The sequence below is a fragment of the Symphodus melops genome (assembly GCF_947650265.1).
Source record: "Symphodus melops genome assembly, chromosome: 11".
In the NCBI taxonomy this organism is placed as follows: domain Eukaryota; kingdom Metazoa; phylum Chordata; class Actinopteri; order Labriformes; family Labridae; genus Symphodus; species Symphodus melops.
Window position 1 is genome coordinate 24,131,197 of NC_136701.1, and position 14,830 is coordinate 24,146,026.

General features: G+C 42.9%; 1 long non-coding RNA gene across 1 annotated transcript; it reads right to left on the reverse strand.

Annotated features, from left to right (window-relative positions):
• Positions 1-2,649: 2,649 nt before the first annotated feature.
• LOC306832210 lies at positions 2,650-6,041 on the reverse strand. Its single transcript, XR_013780197.1, has 3 exons — positions 5,901-6,041; positions 4,018-5,627; positions 2,650-3,338 (listed from the first exon to the last, which is right to left on the reverse strand). It is a non-coding gene; the product is annotated as an uncharacterized lncRNA (long non-coding RNA).
• Positions 6,042-14,830: the final 8,789 nt, after the last annotated feature.

The window sequence follows — 14,830 nt, forward strand, 5'->3', positions numbered from 1 at the left end:
ATTCTTCCTCTCTGTGTCTGGCTGAAATGACATTTGTTTCCTTTGATGGATTATAAAGTCATTAAGCAGAAAAAAATAGAAAGATGTTTGTTTGCGGTATTTTTCATTCCCTATTATTTTTCTGCAGGGATTAAAACATGGCTCTGAAAGCTCATTAATATTAGAGTTAGGTTATTATTATGGAGATCAATTATTCAAAACTCCGGCGGCTTGATTCAGAGATGCTTACAGTTTGAGAAACTAAAGTCTGTGTGTCTAGTAAAGGGTCAGTAGGTTGACTTTGTGTAAAAGATTATCGCTGTCAGTGTTTGTGTTTGAGCGCATCACTGAAGTATTTCCATGTGTGTTTGTTGGGGGAACGCATGACAAAGCAAATGTGAATGTAATCCAGTTACCCACTTGGTAAATTATAATCCGTGACCTTGGAGCGGGAAAAGAGAAATTCTGATTCAACTGTCGGATGCAGCTTGAAGAAGAAGCGTCAGAAAACAACAAGAGAGAGGCAGAAGGGTTAGAAAATAGTCAAATCATTTTATTACTCTCAGAATCTGTTTTCTTTTGAAGAATCTGCTCGGGCTTTTCCCCCTTTATGAGATTTGACAGCTGAAGAGAAACAGGAAATGTTGTGTGGGTGGAAAACACAAAGCAAAGGCCAGAGGTCAGATTTGAACCCACAGCTGCTGCACTGAGGTCTACAAACACCGTACAAGGAAGCTGCGTCATAACCGCTAGGCTATCGGCGCTCCAATTACAATGAATTGAACTGTATGTAAAATGAGGGTGTTTTGTCCTTTTTTTAAAGCCAAGCTAAAGACTTGTTTACATTCTGCTATTGTCCTGATTTGTTTTTATTGGGTTAATTTTTTTGTGTTTTTAGTACCTGTAAAGCACTTTGTTTGAAAGCGCTTTATAAATAAAGTTATTATTATTATTATTATTATTATTATTATTATTATTATACCCACTGGGTGATAAATAAAGAGTGAATCACGGGTATAATGCACTAAACGACACTGAGATACCAAACTTAGATTTTTTTTTTTTTGTCTGGGCGCTTCAAGTTTAAAGCTCAGCATTCGTCACCAACACTTCCTCCTCACTGACCAATCCAAATCAAGAAGGGGAGGGGCTTCTGATATCATCTTTGTCAACATCAATGGCAGTAGCTTTATCTCTTCTTGACTTTCAGTCAACCAATCAGGTGAAGAAGTGAAGCTGGGGCGGGCCTTCAGCCTCCTGGGAAACTACCTGTCAGTCAACTTGGCCACACCCCTAATTATGCAAATATAATAATAATAATAGTGACAGTTTTACAGGCGGAAAAAATATATTTAATTGATACCAAAGTTTGTTTCTTGAAACAGATTGTAAACATGATTAATCCTGCTGTAAAATAATCCTCGGCTTTTGAAGGCAGTCTCAAGTGGACACTCAAGGAACTGCAGTTGTTTGGACGTTCACATTGGCTCACAGGTTGCTGCCTCGTTTTCACATATTATTGGAGCCCTTCTGGCCCCTAGTGGACAAAGAAATACTCAGTGCTCAAAACAGCATTTGTACCCACAGCAGCAGTGATGACTGAAAGTCTCAGATAGAAAAACACGTCTCACAAAAAACAGCTTGAGGCTGCACAGAGGGAGGACAAGATGTTGTGTAAAAAAAACCTTTAAAAGGTAAAAGACAGAACCTCAAAGAAACAGATCTTTGCCCCCCGTAGGCATTATTAATCTTTGGGACTCACTGTGTGACCTTTAGCATAATTACAGCCGTGGTTTGGCATCACAAGTGAAGCAGTTGAACATGTTCCTGGTGTGAGAGAGGGTCAGGGATTTAATCTCTGAAAAAACGGACAAAATCAATCTGACCTGTATGCAGAAAATCCATACCCATTAAGAGGCAGGGAGAGAGAGAGAGAGAAACTACAGGATGCAGGTGATGAATAAGGAAAAACCAGCCGGAGCTGTGTTTGTGTTGTGGAAGACTCACAGCAGCAGGAAAGCGTTTTGGTTAGCGGAGATAAGAGGCGATTTTACTGCAGATTTTATTTTCTCTGCAGACAGAAGATGCAAAAATGATTGATGTGTTCATTTCTCTGCACACTCTATGAACGCCTCTTACCTTGAATGCATTTGGCAGAAAATGTCCAAAAAAAAAAAAAAAGTGCTGTTGTCACTTAAGAGTTGACCTTTAATCATAAGTAATGACACAAACACAGCAGCCTCACACGGGACTGTCTCCTGCCACTCTCTGGATAAGCTGCAGGAACAGATGCTTAATTAAAGAAGCAGCTGTGACTGCACTTTACAGAAGCTCGGGGAACAAAAACTCCTGTGTGCATTTGGCAAAACAACCACTTAGTCGTCGCCCCTGCAGTATTTTGTCCCGTTTCAAACACTTTGGATAAAGATTAAAACTCGCATTAGCCTAAATCCTGTGGGCTTCTCTTTCATTATTTATTTTAATAACATAATTAGGTGTTTTCTGTTTATATTTTTGTGATTGGCGGCGGCACTTGTTACATTACAGCCCATGTTCACAACATGTAGCGACGTGATATGATCTACTGTCCAGCGCTGCAGACAAATTAATGATTCAACCCTCATCGAAAACATTTTTTGCAACAAAAAAAAAAACCCAGCAAAAAAGATCTTGTTCAGTCACTGCTCTAAATATTTACTGTATTTGAAAAGTAGGAAGTCTTGATTGATAAGTAGCTCGAGGAGTGTGAGACTTGTCAGCAGGTTTAATTGATGGAGCTGATTGGATTCATTGCTGCTCATACAAACAGCTCAGGTCCACTGTGCTTTTCCAGGGTTCAAAGTAAAACTCATCCATCCATTCCTGAGCAGCCACCGGAAGTAGATTCTCCCTCCTATCCATGACATCCCCAGGAAGAGGATGAGTGACGCTTGAATCCGTCCTCTGTAAAGTCGTGTTCAGAGGCGCTGCACGATTTCTTTCACGAGTTGGTTCTTCGTCGGCTGCAGGTGCAGGGTTCGACACCTCTGTGATAACACATTGCACTGGTTTGCGAGCTGAAGAATCTGCAGGAAGGATTTCCTCCCGATCTTCAGTCTTGACCTTCAAGTCCTCCTCGGATTTTATCTTCTGCTGCAGTTTCAAAAGCTTCTGGCTGAGCCGTTCGCCCCCCGGCGGAGGCTCCGGCGCTCGGCGCAGCGCAGGCCTCGGACAAATGTAGCCCTCATAAACGAGCTCTTTGGTCCGCTCGTTCTTTGTATAAACTGCAACACTGTGAGGGGACATCGGACTTTGATTCACCGGCAGAGCAGCCCAGTCGGCTGGCAGGTTACATAGCGCATATGTTCGACAAGCAGCAACTGCAAAATGAAGCACAAAACAAAATTACTCCGCAGACTGCTCTTTCACTAATCTTCAACTCGACGCATCATCTCTGCTTTCCTTTCTGTTGCTCGCTTAGACGGACTACGAACGAGGAAGGAACGGGCTCTACAAGGCGCTCACTCACTCACTCAGACAACAGAGCTCGTTAGCTTGTAGTACAGAGTGGAGATAACAGTGCATAAATCATTTCCACATCCTTGATTGAAATATTGTGCTCTGATCCGCGTTCAGAACACCAGAGAAAAACTTTTTTTTTAGCTCACCATGTCTCGTTTATTGACGAGCCTCAGCTGTATGATTTGAGTCAACAGTTCTTAAATACAATTCAGTTTGTCCACCTTTAATACAAAAGCACAACATGTCAGATATAAATTCACAGAGCGAAGGAATAAACGTTTAACGGATGCAGAGTGGACAGCCAAGCATGCGATCATGCAACGTGGTAAATTACACTCGCCTAGAACGAGGTGTCAACTAAACAAAGTTTGAGATAAAGAAAAGTATTTGAAGAGTGTATTATCAGGGGAATAATTTGAGAAATGATTCACATCTGGAAACACACAAGCTGTGACTGTAAGCTGAAGCTCTCGGACGTTCAGCTGTGTGTCATCTGCGTCGAGTCCAAACAAAACTTGTGCTGAAATTTAAACTCACCTGTTTTTGTGTTGTCACAACTCTTGTGCATTTTGTTGGTTTCTCTGAATAAACGGCAGAAATAACTTTTAGTGAATCTCGATATCCCGAAGGCTCCATCTGCATGACAAAAAAATAAACAAGACGGTTGCCGTGGCAACATAATTCAAAGTGGAAGTCGTCAAATAAACGGAAGAGAACGGAAAAAAAAGAAAAAAAGACAGAATCTTGTTGAGGCTAGTTTCAAACTTGACTGTTGCCTAGCAACCTGAACGAGCTCCTCACAGAGCCGCTGTGATTGGCTTGTTATGTGCAAGCTAACAACTCGTACATCAGACCTGATAAGGTTTACGAAAAAAGGAAGACGATGCTGAAATTAAGATGACAGACACTTGATTCAAAGAAACTTCTCACTTTAATATCGTCAGTGACAAGTAACAGTCAAGATGTGTTTTTTTTAACTATTTTATTATACATATTCCATACTGTAGCTTTAACATAATCAGATGTGAGCTGTTTTAGCTTCTTTCAGAACATTATTTTAACTTCACTGAATCATTTAGTCGTAGAGGTGTTTTCTCAGGTTTATGTTCTGAGTGCTGCAGCATCTTATTTGAACTCTTTTTAACAAGTGTCTGCAGCCGCCTGGAGAAAACGCTCAGCAGCCAGCGTCTTTCTGTCTGAGCCCTCGGCCTGTTCGTCACATTTCTCAGCTAGGCGCTGTTGGCGTCTCCAGAGCTGTTTTCCAAATGTATGGATCGTGCTGAAAAACAATCAATAATTTCTTTGAGCCAAGTCTGCGAGTGTACGTTTGTGTTCTCTGCGACTTCATAAGAACATGCAGATAACGGTTCAAAGAACTCGTTGGTCAAAAAAAGAGCTCATTCAATCACTGCTCCAAATATTTATTTTAAAAGTAGGAAGTCTTGTTTGTTAAAGATTACGTTTGAGTAGCTCCAGGAGTGTGAGACTTGTCAGCATTGATGGAGCTGATGGGATTCATTGCTGCTCATACAATCAGCTCAGGTCAAATGCGTCTTCCCAGGGTTCAAAACACAACTCATCCATCCATTCCTGAGCAGCCACCGGAAGTAGACTCTCCCCTCTATCCATGACATCCCCAGGAAGAGGATGAGTGATGCTCGAATCCATCATCTCATCCATCCATTCTTCAGCAGGCACCTGAGGTAAACTTTCCAGAAGCTCTGCATGTTTTCTTTCATTCGCTTCATTCGTTTCCTCCTCAGCTGCAGGTGCGGGCGTCCACACCTCACACTGCGCTGGTTTGCTCGCTGATGAATCTGCGTTTCTGTGTTTTTGTATTTCAGAAAGGATTTCCTCCCGATCTTCGTCCTTCCTCGTGTCCTCCTCCACTTTTATCTTCTGCTGCAGTTTGCAAAGCTTCTTGCTGAGCCGCTCGCCCCTCGGCGGAGGCTTCAACGCCGACATGTGCATGGTTACAGGAGCCCTGGGATAAATGTAGCCTTCAAATAACGGGTCTTGGATCCAAGTTTTCTGCTTATAAACTGCAACATTGCTACAGGATGGAGGAGGCTGCCGACTTTGATGTAACGGCATACCAACCCAGTCTGCTGGGATTTTACACAGCACATATCTCAGTGAAGGAACAACTGCAAAATGAAGCACAAAGACTCAATTACTCACCAGACTCCGATGTGTTGCTCTTATTCCAGTTTATGAAAATGCAGGAGACACATTTAAGCTACGATAAAGTTTGAGATAAAGAAAAGTATTTGAAGAGTGTATCATCAGGGGAATAATTTGAGAAATGATTCACATCTGGAAACACACAAGCTGTGACTGCAAGCTGAAGCTCTCGGACGTTCAGCTGTGTGTCGTCTGCGTCGAGTCCAAACAAAACTTGTGCTGAAATTTAAACTCACCTGTTTTTGTGTTGTCACACTTCTTGTGCATTTTGTCGGTTTCTCTGAATAAACGGCAGAAATAACTTTCTATGAATCACGATATCCTGAAGGCTCCATCTGTATGACAAAAAATAAACAAGACGGTTGCCGTGGCAACCTCATTTGAAGTGGAAGTCAGTTTTAAACATGACGGTTGCCCAGCAACCTGTACTTTCTCTTCACAGAGCTGCTGTGATTGGCTAGTTATGTGCAAGCTAATAACACAGCAGGGATAAGACCCCATATCCACCGAGGGTGGGTTTTTCTCTTCTGCACGCCATCATCTTTTTTTTGATGAGTGATAAATGAGTAGAGAGCGTTCGCAGCAGAAAGCAAAGAGTCCAGCATCTTTTTTTTTTCCTTTTTTTTTTTTACACGCGCTCTGCCGCTTTTGTGCGGCTGCTCAACTTAAAAATCTTTCAGCTTTCAGAAAGGTGCAGGTGACGAAGCTGTGTCGGTCATACAGCGGCCGTTGTCAACACACTGTTGTCATAGATACGTCGACTGACGTCCTCAAACTCTTCATGGAAACACACCAGGTGGACACGGGGCCTTAGATTTACCAAAAAAGGAACGTAATGGAGAGTCAGGTGCAAAACAGGACGCTGACAGCAAGATCTCATCGAGTCAGTCAATCCAAACACTTTGATCCTGGATGAAATATTTTCACAAATATTGGATGATCATGAACTTTTAACATGAACGTCTGACTTTCCTTTAGCGCCACCAACAGGTCAAAGATATGTTTGAACATCTACAGGATGAATTATGATTAAAGTTGATACAGATGTTTGTGGTGCACAGATGATGCTTCAAGCTGATTTTGGTTCATGTGTTTTTAATTAGCCCAAACTTGACGAACATATATTTATTTTTCATTGACAGCCTGTAAAACACACTTTAGATTTTGGCAGAAGCATTTTGTCTGAGACCGTGCCACAACGTTCCCATCATGCACAAGCCGTTAGCATGCTAATCCTCCGAGGTGAAAAGCTAAACAACAGTTCAGAAGAGCCTGTATGCATGCTGACATACAATACAAATGCCATGATAACCACTGACACTGTTAATGCATTTCATAACTGACTAATCAAATAACGGGCAATAAAGAAAAAGATGTTCAATGATAAAATGTCAGACTCATATCTCAGGCCGGTTTGTTGCACGTCTCATTGCTATGACTGGCAGAGCTTCACCATTTGTTCTGGACATATGGTCTTCTATATTTAAAAGGATGGACTACAGGACTGTAGGGTACGACTTTGTTGGCAGACTGCCCGCAATCCCATCCATCCATCCTGCGTGTCAGTGGGGACGGCCTTTACTCAATTTGCACAACCTTGGCGGTGGGATTTCATCTGAGCCGCACAGCGCCGCCTCGCCCCAGAGCAACGACAACAACTCCAAATCCACCTCAAGTTATATTTCATGCTAATGAATTAATGTTCCCTCTCCCATTTTCTGCCTGAAAACGTTCTCCTCTTCCTCTGCCAGAATGAAAAATCAAATCAGTCTTGTCATTTGCAGCTGATTTGTTGAGGTCGCAGCTCGCTTTCCGTCTTCCCCCCCCCCCCCCGGCTCGGCTGATAAGACGGCACAGCTGTGTTCCTGTTAGTGATTCTGATAACACCAAATTAAAGGCCGTTTGAGAGAGTTGTGACATCAATATGAAATCACAAACGTCAGGCTGACTCAGATCAATAAATTAAACGCTGTATAAATTCACCATCAACCTCCATCGTGCCGCAACACTACAAAACAACTCTGACCGACTTCTCACTTTGAAATGCTAACATAAATACATCGAGATAACTTCCCATTTTTGCAGAATATTACGTTCATTAACGGTCACATCGTGCATGCAGGAAGTTGGTCTTTGGCCCGATGATTTGCAGACTTGATGACGCTATCATCAGTTGCAGCAGCACTTCTCAGCGAGCCAATGACGGCCCATTAATCATCATTATAATACTGAATAAAAAAAACAAACAGTTTAAAACAAATAGAACTTCAACTATCTGATAAATTCAAGATGATATAAAAGCCTTCCTGTGGAAAATACATTTCCAGGAAAGATTTCTGATTTAAAGATGCATTCTGTTTAGTTTGTCGTTGGCAGGATGTTCCCCAGTCTGGATGCACTGACTGCATTGGAACAACAAGTCGGGCATCCACTCATCAAAGGGAACGCTTAATCTTCACTGAAAAGTAAAACTGATTCTACTTAAGCATGAAAGCGACGAGGATGAGGTACTCTGACAGAATGCTTCTCCCCCTGCACACCTTACACCTTTTATTTCCTGACATCATAACATCACATCATGACTGTGCTGTTGTGTGAAGTTGCGAGATCTTTCTCTTTCCTCCCCCCGTGCAGAGCCAATCGATTCTCCACATGCTGCTGGAGACGCTCCGCTTTCTGTCGCGGCGCTGAATGAGCTGGTGGGTGGAGAGGGATTACTGCACTGTAGCGGCGGACACGCAGCCAGAGATTTCACATTATATCCATTTAAAACCTGTAATTATGAAAACAATGGGCAGAAAATTGTGCGACTGCTTTTTTTCTATTAATGACATGATCTGATATTCTATTAAGTGAGAAAAAGGGGAGCTGTGAAATCATCGGCGGGACGCATGCAGGTTTGTTGAGAGTTTATTCATTCGGATGATTCGGTGCAAACCTCGGCCCGGCCTCAAACCGTTTTTGTAATGAATAATAAAATGATGGTGCTGCTGAGCTGAAGAGAGGTTGGCTGTTTGAGTCAATAATTCAAGGCTGGAGAAGAACGAATACCTCTTTTTTTCTTTTTTTTTTTACCCAGTCATGAAGTTAGTGGTGAAGGAATATGTGATGGCTGTTTGGGTGAGTACAGGGCGGATGTCCGTGACAGAAAACGTGATTTTACTGAATTCCATCCAATACGGTCACATTTGTTTCCTCTAAAACGTTTAAAACAGCAAAACTTGGTTTGAGTTTATTGTCTAGGCCGTGAGCTTAAACCTTCCCAGTCAGAGTCGACAGGTGGACGTTGGGATGGAGGCGCTGAGGCAGGGCGAGGGGCGAGCTGACGATGAAAGAGCAGAGAGAGAGAGAGAGAGAGAGAAATTTGCAGCTAATTGGAGGGAGGTGTTGTCAGGTGATTGTTGAGGCATGTAAAGTGTGAAACCAGTGAAGCTTTGAGTCGTCTCTTTGTCAAACTAATCATTTCTAAAATTTGGATTAATCGTTGGATTTCGATAGTGATTAATTACATTTCCTGGAATGTTTTCAAATCCATCACTTCGCATTTCGAAACACTTTGTTTGTATTTTAAACTGCCTTGAGGTAAGTTTGCTTTACCTTCTGTTTGCTTTTATTTTGAAAGACTTTTTTCTTTTTTAAGTGGACCCAAAAGCAAGAGCAGCAGACAGGGTGGTAAATAAGAGGGGTATTTATTTAATGAGGCTGGTGAGCTCGCTGGTTGGAGGCAATGGGAATAAAAGAAGACAAGGATGATCAGTCACGGGGAGAAATTCGAAAGCGCAGAAGTTTTACTGAATCTGAAAAGCTGTAGGCGGAAATAATCGTAGGAGAGGTGAACCAGGGTGTGAGTGCAGCAGCCGGTGTTTGCTGATGACGATCAGGTGTGTGATTGCAGAGAGCTCCAGCAGCTAATAAGCCACGCCCAGCCTCTGGAAGGAAGAAAAAAAAAAAACGACCAAACCAGACGCAGAAAAAATACACAAAAATTCTCTGCATCATGTCAGAGGGAAACATCAATGAGAAATGCAATTAAAAACAATGCATTCATTTGTTACCTGAATCACATTGTGATTAACGTGTTAATGACTTCACTGCAGTAGTTAAAGTGAGTGCACAAAAAAGTGCAGGAGACCAAAAAGACAGTTTTCTGTGCAGGATGTTTGCTTTTATTATTTTCTGACTTTGATTTGTGTGATTTCTTTATTTTAAAGGGATATTGAACATTAATTTAAGTCACACATGTAAATGTGCCAGATTTCACCATGCAGGTTATTTTTCATCTGCAGTCTCTGTCAGGTTGACGATATTTAAGAAAACATAAACACAAGAACACACAAGTATAAAGAATCAAACAACAGAAGTGTTAGTTAAAACACATAAATATATATTTTTTTTTATATCACGCCTGATGATTGCACACATTGTCAGAATTCGTTTTTATGTGTTGCATTTGTTCAGATTTGCTGTTTTGCCTCATGACCATGTTTGAGCCTCACCTGCACTGCATTCAGCAAGCTTTAAACAAACATGCAGCGTATTCTGAGGAAATAAGAAGCAGGTTGTTTGTGGTTGTGATGCGTCATGTAAAAACATTTAAACACACTTTTAGACTGATTGATGCGTGCACTTCCTGAGGCTTGAACTGCGGTCATCTGTTTGAACGGCCGTTTATCTGAACACGCCGCTCTCCCGTTTGCTGCTTCCTCAAAAAGTGAGCATTCGTCACTCGAAGCCCAGCTGTGTGTTTGCCAAGTGTGAACAGCGAGAAGAGAGATGGGGGGGCTTTTAGACATGAGAGTGTAGGAATGCCAGATGGAGAAGAGAGGATGCAGCCGTCCTATTATCCGATTAGACGTCAGAAGAGAGGGAGGAGGAAGACACAGGCTGACTCATCTGTCTTTTTCTAAAGCTGCAGCACATCCACGCCGCCATGGAGCATTTTTATTTTTGCACCATTTAATGTTTTGGACAAAACAGTGTTGGACTGAAGACACAACTTTGGCTACTTCGATGACATCCGAGGGACTGAACATGTGAAGTACATGGAGTGTTACTGACGTGTATTATCACCATCATGGCTTTGAATTCTTAAAAAAGGTTTTGCAGACGCATTCACAGATGTGCAGGTGCTCTGATGTAGAGCAGCTTCATCTCGTTCATGTAACTGCTGATTCAAAGAGGAGGCGGAGGAAGCCACCTGTTGGACAACCTGCTCCGTGTTTGTGGTCAAACATGCTGCCACTGTGCATCGCCACATCTGCATCATCGTAGTTTTAAACATCAGCATCGATATTATCCCTGATTTTCACTATCAGAGCATCCCTATGATAAACAGCGTCTGTGATGGTTTTGCTCTCAGAGCTGAAAAGTTTGAGCCTCGGCGGACCTTTCAATTGACTCTCCGTTTGCACCTGAGCCTCCAACACTTCTGCTGTTAAAGCTCATTTTCTTTACGTGCATAATTATGACACAAGAAGGGAGAAGTGCTCTTAAAGTCAAGGAGCCCGTGTCACACGCCCTGATGTCCTTCATGCGCCCTGGCTTTAACTCTCTGACCCTCTGCACTTCAGCGGTTCCCCACTCTGATCCCCGTTTCCGACATTATCCACGCTCCCCCTCCACAATAAAAGCCCCAAAAAGATAATAAGAATAAGTGGCGCTGCCAGCCAGGTCGGAATCTCTTGGTATTCTTGAATTATTTGTGCAGCAATGGGGGGCGAATTGTCCGTCCGCCTGCCATGTACGACAGCCACAAGTCAAATCAACCTTCTGTCATTCAGCGCATGAGGACACGTTGAAACGTCTCAGATGAAAACAAGCTCGAGGATGATTGATCAAGACGAGGGGAGCAGCTGAGCAGGTGATTGTTGCAGACAGGACCCCCTGCAGGACAGTGAAGGAACAGCAGGCTTTTAATGTGACAGCACCAATAAGTTCCTGGTAAACTGACTACAGTAAGGACCTTTATAATTCCTCCTATAAGTGTTCTTCTAAATGCAGATTTATGGCTGCGGACTCCTGCCGAGGTCAAAGACCAACACGCACACGGGCGCGCACACAGAACTAAATAACAAAGCAGCACTTCCATCACTTCAAATCGTATTTACACCCTTCAGATAACATCCCCTGAACTGAAGCGACGGCTAAAATTGGAAACTTCACTGGAGCGAGGAGAAATATCTATTTGAAAACATGAATGTCATATTCTGATCAGTAATCTTCTCCTCGCTTCCCTCCGCGCCTTCAGAAATCCCCTTGATCTTTCAGTCATTTAGTGCCAGTCCACTTCCACTTGTTCACTCCTCCCTCTGGGAACTCTGCAGAAGAGAAGTGTGATTCTCACAGTCAATAACCAGAGAGCCTGCCATCAGATAAAATGCAGGAACTGATTCGGGCTTTTTGCTAGCATCAGGAGGTTTGACTCTTTGTGCGCCTCTGAGAAGAACCTTTATAGAAACTCATTTGTAATTCCGTCCTTGATCTTTTGACTGACAAAGTGATTAATCTTCACTCTCCAGACCGATGAAAAATGTATAGAAGAGCCGACATCAATTCACAGATGAACAGAATTAGACCTCGACGGAATTAAAAGTCTTTTCATTCCACGTTTCTGTCACATCAAAATGGAAAATGTAACTCTACCTGATAGCCACATCAGCTCTGCAAGAACTTAAACAATTAATATGACAACAAATCTGTCGCTTTTGTGCCTGAACTAATTATCTCATTCGCAATATCGATATAAATATGTGTTATCTGTTGTATGTTTGCTTGTATTGGCACGCTAAAGGGGAAACAGGAAACGTTGGAGAAGAGGTTTGGGGATGACATGCAGCAAAGAACCAATCGGATTTGAACCCCCAGCCACTGAGATGAGGACAATAGCCTCTGTACACGGGGCGCGAAAAACGGCCGCTAGGCTATCGGGCGCGCCACAAAATATTTATATTTTACATTTTTGTTTTTGGACAGTGTGTGGATCCAAACTTCACACACACACACACACACACACACACACACACACACACACACACACACACACAGACACACACACACACACACAGATTATTACATGAAAAAGGTTTGAACTTTAAGTCTTAATCCTTTTAAAACTATTATCTGATAAAAGAATGAAGAGCGGCTCTGAAGTCAGGACCTTGTTTGTTGTTCGAGGAGGAAAAAGAAAATGTCTCCCACCACTGTATCGTGTATGTCCACAGACCGTTAACCAAAGACTGTAACCGCAGTGCCTTTAAGCAGCTTGTACTGTAAAAACAATCAGTTTATTCCCTGCAGCTTTCAAAAGCATCCGTGCAGACGCGACGGTGACACGCCATGAAGCTCGGGCAATTTAATCATCTGACTTTCTCCTCCTGTTTTCAGATGTGAGCGAAGTGATTACACGGTCATCACTGATAGAAATTTAAAACGACTTGCTTCCCCTCTTCCCGCCAGCAGCTCTCCTTTTTATCTGCTCCCCTCTTTGTCCTTCATTCTTCATCCGCTTGTTCTCTCTTCCTCTCTGTAACCTTGTGGGTTTGCTTTAATATTCATGGTGAATGAACCTGAGGGGAATTCAGCGCGTCTCTCTAATTTATGTGAGATAGGCTTCATTATTCACAGGTTGATTTAATATGTGTTATAGGATCTGTGAGTGAATGTATGAGCGAGCATACCGAAGAAGCCTCCTTTCAGGACGGCGCTGCGTTTTGGAGTTAAACTTCTGAAGAGCTGACTGATAGTCGAGCCCCCGGGCGCATGACTCCATGCTCCTCTTTTGTCATTTTTGCCCCGTACGCTGTTTCTCTCTCTCACTTTCTTGTCCTCTTTCATTGTCTTATCCAAGCTAGCGGTGGGGCTCTGTGAATGTCAATGCCGGCCTGTCGATCCAAACCTCTGATCAACTCTGAAAGATTTTATGGCCGTTGGTGGATTGCCGTGGAAGTTTATACTCAAAATCATAGTTCTCAAACGGGACTGGATATCTTAGCATGAGCTAACGTTAGATAAATTGGATCCATCCGCCCATGAATAATCGATAACCCTTTTTCCTGTTTGGGTCGCGGAGGATGGGAGCCCGTGCTCTCACTGGGCGTGAGGTTGGGTACGTAGAGGACAGTCATCAGAATCCTGTCTTTGGACTGTGGGAGGAAGTACCCACACACAGGAAGACCCTGACCAACGTGGATTCAAACCAGGAAGCTCAAAAGCTTGATTAGTGATTCTAAAATGCAGCCCGATATCGACTGGAACTTCCCCTTGAATTCTGGACTACAAATAGAAACCAGAACATTTTCCATACCTACTGTAAATCCCTGCTTGTGAGTACGGATTCTACATTTTCATTTTGCAGATAAAACTGGCTGAAATGACTCATATGCAAAAAAAAAAGCAACATGCGATAGCGAAAATCCATTTATCAAACAAACCTTCCTTTCTTCTTATATTGGCCTTCCTCTCTTGATACCCATCTCCTTTGCACTCCAGTGTCCTTGTCTGTTTTTTTTGCTCCCCCTCGCCATAAGGTTCACATTAATGCACGCCCTCCTCGCTTCCATATTTTCCTCTGTGTTAGCTTTCCCTTTTCACCTCCATATGCTAAAAAGGGCATTTGTATTCCAGAGTCAGGTTGGCAGGGTGCGCTTATCTCTTCAGAGGGGCCTTTGAAAAAGTCTCTGATTCTGCATGAAAAAGGAGATTCCAAAGGCAACCTGGGCAACATCGCTGGACTTGTAACAGACGGGAGTTCAGAGCCGGGGCTAACGCGACAGCCGCTGGCAGCAGGTCCTCCTCGCTTCTGATTCGCTTCTGATGTGGCAGATGAAGTCATCGGCGAGCATCAAAGCACCATTCAGAGGATGTGGAGACACCAGGTCGTGCTTTCAAACATGTCAGAACATACGGCTGCTCTCGTGCTGTGACACCATCACTCATACAAGTTGACCGTGTGAGCGGTGAAGGATCGTAGCTTCATGAGAGATAAATCAATCAGATCTCTCAGCGGCTATTTTTTTACATCCACTCAACCTGCAACGCTTAAATGATTTCATGATATTGCAAAAACGTCAAAGTGGAACAGATCTGACAAATCTTTCTTACACAGCTTCCTCACCAATCATCTGATGATTACGGTGGCCTGTCGGGGCCAAATCAAAGAGCAACTAAC